The following is a 5,322-nucleotide window of genomic DNA, read 5'->3' as shown; positions in this document are numbered from 1 at the left end:
TTCATCATTATTTTTAATAAACTGAACACTAACTACAACAAGGAACAAACGAAACAGCTCCGTCAGGTGCAAAACACACTAAACAGAAAATAACACACCCATAGTGGGAAAACAGGCTGCCTAAGTATGGTTCTCAATCAGAGACAACGATTGCCAGCTGCCTCTGATCGGGAACCTTACCAGGCCGAACACATAGAAATAGAAAACATAGAACACAAAATATAGAATGCCCACCCCAACTCACGCCCTGACCAAACTAAAATAGAGACATAAAAAAGGAACTACGGTCAGGACGTGACATTCTTTGGAATAATATTCCAAAGACTTTTGAAATGTATAACCTCCATTACGTAGTTTCAAGATATACTGAATTTTTTTTATTTTTAAATGGTACCACTTCTCAAAAATGTGTTGGAAGATTATAGTATGCCTTTTGGTGCCTGTTGTGTATCATATTTTGATTGTTTTGTATATATTATGGATTGATTGTTTATATATTAAGGGTATGCGAGACAAGGGCGATGTACCTGTCCATAGTTGTTTATTAGGAAATGGAACTGTGGTAATTATCTCACATTATGAAACAAACAACAAGTTTGTCTGTCATTGTCTGTTGCCACTACCATTGCTGCCTAACCTGCTGCATCCCCCCTTCCCCCTCCAAAAGGAGCACAATGGTAATACGCTTTTAAGCCTTATTGTGTTATCCTTGATTTTTTTCATAAATTGTATGTGGAGGCGTCACGGGCTGGGGAGCTCTTATGTATGTATTTTTAAAATGGTCTAATAAATTCAATCAATCAATCGGAACGCCGACTGAGAGCCAGGTCTAATTGCCCAATACCAATGCCTGACATCACTAATGCTCTTGTGGCTGAATGGAAGCAAGTCCCCACAGCAATGTTCCAACATCCAGTGGAGGCTGTTATAGCAGCAAAGGGGGGAATCAACTCCATATTAAACGCCCATGATTTTGGAGTGAAATGTTCGACGAGCAGGGTTCCACACACTTCGGTCATGTAGTGCAGTGGTTCCCAAACTTTTTATAGTCCTGTACCCCTTCAAACATTCAACCTCCAGCTGCGTGCCCCCTCTAGCACCAGGGTCAGCGCACTCTCAAATGTTGTTTTTTGCCATCATTGTAAGCCTGCCACACACACATACTATACAATACATTTATTAAACATAAGAATGGGTGTGAATTTTTGTCACAACCCGGCTTGTGGGAAGTGACAAAGAGCTCTTATAGGACCAGGGCACAGATAATAATCAATAATTTTGCTCTTTATTTAACTATCTTACATATAAAACCTTATTTGTTCTTCGAAAACTGTGAATAACTCACCACAGGTTAATGAGAAGGGTGTGCTTGAAAGGATGCATAACCCTCAATGTTGGGTTGTATTGGAGAGAGTCTCAGTCTTAAATCATATTCCACACACAGTCTGTGCCTGTATTTCATTTTCATACTAGTGAGGGCCGAGAATCCAGTCTCACATAGGTACGTGGTTGCAAAGAGCATCAGTGTCTTAACAGCGCGATTTGCCAAGGCAGTATATTCTGAGCACAGCCCAATCCAGAAATCTGGCAGTGGGATCTGATTAAATTCAATTTTCACAGAACCGCTTGTTGCAATTTCGACGAGGCTCTCTTGTTCAGATATCAGTAAGTGGACTGGAGGCAGGGCATGAAAGGGATAACGAATCCAGTTGTTTGTGTCATCCTTTTCGGGAAAGTACCTGCGTAATTGTGCACCCAACTCACTCAGGTGCTTCTCTATATCACATTTGACATTGTCTGTAATTTTGAGTTAATTTGCACACAAATGCTGGAAAGACCTGTGTGTTGTCCTTGTTAATGCAGACTCCAATTTCTTAATCATAGCCTCAATAGCCTCGGACATTAAATATAGTTGCGGAGAGTCCCTGTAATCCCAGATTCAGATCATTCAGGCAAGAAAAAACATCACCCAGATAGGCCAGTCGTGTGAGAAACCAGTCATCATGCAAGTGGTCAGACAAATGAACATTATAGTCAGTAAAGAACACTTTAAGTTTATCTCTCAATTTTAAATAATGTGTCAATACCTTGCCCCTTGATAACCAGTGCACTTCTCTATGTTGTAAAAGCGTTACATGGTCGCTGCCCATATCATTGTATAGTGCAGAAATTACTGCCAAAATCATTGTATAGTGCAGAAAATACACAAGAGTTCAGGGGCCTTGCTTTAACAAAGTTAACCATTTTCACTGTAGTGTCCAAAACGTCTTTCAAGCTGTCAGGCATTCTCTTGGCAGCAAGAGCCTCTCGGTGGATGCTGCAGTGTACCCAAGTGGCATCGGGAGCAACTGCTTTCACGCGCGTTACCACTCCACTATGTCTCCCTCTCATGGTTTTTGCACCATCAGTACAGATACCAACACATCTTGACCACCAAAGTCCATTTGATGTCACAAAGCTGTCCAGTACTTTAAAAATATCCTCTTCTGTTGTCCTGGTTTCCAGTGGTTTGCAGAAAAAGATGTCTTCCTTAATTGACCCCCCATAAACGTTGACTCATCCAGCTGTAACGCATAGTATTCACTGGCTTGTATGAGAAGCAGTAATTGTTTCAAAACATTTCCTGGAAGAATTAATCTCCACAATAGTATGAATCTCCACAATAGTATGGGGCTTGCCTGTCCTAATCAAATCAAATCAAATCAAATGTATTTGTCTCATACACATGGTTAGCAGATGTTAATGCGAGTGTAGCGAAATGCTTGTGCTTCTAGTTCCGACAATGCAGTAATAACCAACGAGTCATCTAACTTAACAATTCCTAAACTACTTCCTTATACACACAAGTGTAAAGGGATAAAGATTATGTACATAAAGATATATGAATGAGTGATGGTACAGAACGGCATAGGCAAGATGCAGTATATGGTATAGAGTACAGTATATACAAATGAGATGAGGAATGTAGGGTATGTAAAAGTGGCATAATTTAAAGTGGCTAGTGATACATGTATTACATAAAGATGCAGTAGATGATATAGAGTACAGTATATACATATGAGATGAGTAATGTACGGTATGTAAACATTATATTAAGTAGCATTGTTTAAAGTGGCTAGTGATATATTTTACATCAATTCCCATTATTAAAGTGGCTGGAGTTGAGTCAGTGTGTTGGCAGCAGCCACTTAATGTTAGTGGTGGCTGTTTAACAGTCTGATGGCCTTGAGATAGAAGTTGTTTTTCAGTCTCTCGGTCCCTGCTTTGATGCACCTGTACTGACCTCGCCGTCTGGATGATAGTGGGGTGTACAGGCAGTGGCTCGGTGGTTCTTGTCCTTGATGAACTTTATGGCCTTCCTGTGACATTGGGTGGTGTAGGTGTCCTGGAGGGCAGGTAGTTTGCCCCCGGTGATGCATTTTGCAGACCTTACTACCCTCTGGAGAGCCTTACGGTTGTGGCTGGAGCAGTTGCTGTACCAGGCGGTGATACAGCCCGACAGGATGCTCTCGATTGTGCATATGTAGAAGTTTGTGAGTGCTTTTGGTGACAAGCCGATTTTCTTCAGCCTCCTGAGGTCCGTGATGTGTACGCCGAGGAACTTCAAACTTACTGCCCTCTCCACTACTGTCCTATCGATGTGGATAGGGGGGTGCTCCCTCTGCTGTTTCCTGAAGTCCACAATCATCTCCTCAGCCACGCAGTAGCTAGCCATATAAGACACTTCTAGCCCCTTCTTATTAATGGTATCTGTTGCTTTTATACATGTCTTACTACGCGAAAGTTGTCTTAATTCTCGCTCAAAAAACTCTGGCTGGGGGCCTCCCGGGTGGCGCAGTGGTTAAGGGCGCTGTACTGCAGCGCCAGCTGGGCCATCAGAGTCCCTGGGTTCGTGCCCAGGCTCTGTCGTAACCACCCGCCAGAGGAACCGGCCGCGACCGGGAGGTCCGTGGGGCGACGCACAATTGGCCTAGCGTCGCCCGGGTTATGGAGGGCTTGGTCGGTAGGGTTGTCCTTGTCTCATCGTGCACCAGCGACTCCTGTGGCTGGCTGGGCGCAGTGTGCGCTAGCCAAGGTGGCCAGGTGCACGGTGTTTCTTAACACCGTTTCTTAACACGGCGCATTGGTGCGGCTGGCTTCCGGGTTGGATGTGCGCTGTGTTAAGAAGCAGTGCGGCTTGGTTGGGTTGTGTATCGGAGGACGCATGACTTTCAACCTTTGTCTCTCCCGAGCCCGTACGGGAGTTGTAGCGATGAGACAAGATAGTAGCTACTACAACAATTGGATACCAAGAAAAAGGGGTAACATTTTTAAAAAAGAATTAAAAAAAAACTCTGGCTTATTTTTCAAATTGGCATGTTTTGTTTCTAAAAGTCTGCGCAAGAGTGAAGGTTTCATCGAGTTGTGAGATAGTACTTTTGCACATATAACACACTGTGGGGGGGGGGGGGGGGGGGGGGGGAGAAACTCGCCCAAATGTATAGCCCCGTTGGAAATGATAAATGGACTGTTTGAAAATGTGTTTTTTTTTTTTATGTAAATCACATTTTTATTTGGCGTACCCCTGACAGCATTGCAGCAGCATACCACCCTGCATACCACTGCTGGCTTGCTTCAGGAGCTAAGCAGGGCTGGTCCTGGTCAGTCCCTGGATGGGCAACCAGATGCTGCTGGAAGTGGTGTTGGAGGGCCAGTAGGAGGCATTCTTTCCTCTGGTCTAAAAAATATCCCAATTCCCCAGGGCAGTGACACTGCCCTGTGTAGGGTGCTGTCTTTTGGATGGGATGTTAAACGGGTACCCTGACTCTCTGAGGTCATTAAAGATCCCATGGCACTTATCATAAGAGTAGGGGTGTTAACCCCGGTGTCCTGGCTAAATTCCCAATCTGGCCCTCAAACCATCACGGGCACCTAATAATCCCCAGGCTCATTCATCCCCCCTCCTCTCCCCTGTAACTATTCCCCAGGTCGTTGCTGTAAATGAGAACGTGTTCTCAGTCAACTTACCTGGTAAAATAATGGATAAATAAAATTAAAATAAAATTGCGCATATCCCAGGGGTAGGGGGGTTTGAGTGTTAGTGTTCTGTCCTTCCCTCCCAGGCCGTTGGTCTGGAGTAGGATTAGATATAGTGGAATTGGGTGGTATTTATTTTTTTAGAGAGAGGGCTAATAGTTGGCAGGGTAATTTTTCCTTTTACCCAATTTTATAGTACCGTATCAAAAATAATTGAATGTAGGTAGGCCGTGAATTGCCTCACACTTCCTCCAGTACAATAGGTGGCGGTGTAGGCACCTTAAATTCGATGCGATCCGGACAACA

This window comes from Oncorhynchus kisutch, linkage group LG24, assembly GCF_002021735.2.
Source record: "Oncorhynchus kisutch isolate 150728-3 linkage group LG24, Okis_V2, whole genome shotgun sequence".
Lineage (NCBI taxonomy): Eukaryota > Metazoa > Chordata > Actinopteri > Salmoniformes > Salmonidae > Oncorhynchus > Oncorhynchus kisutch.
This window is presented reverse-complemented; position numbering follows the sequence as displayed.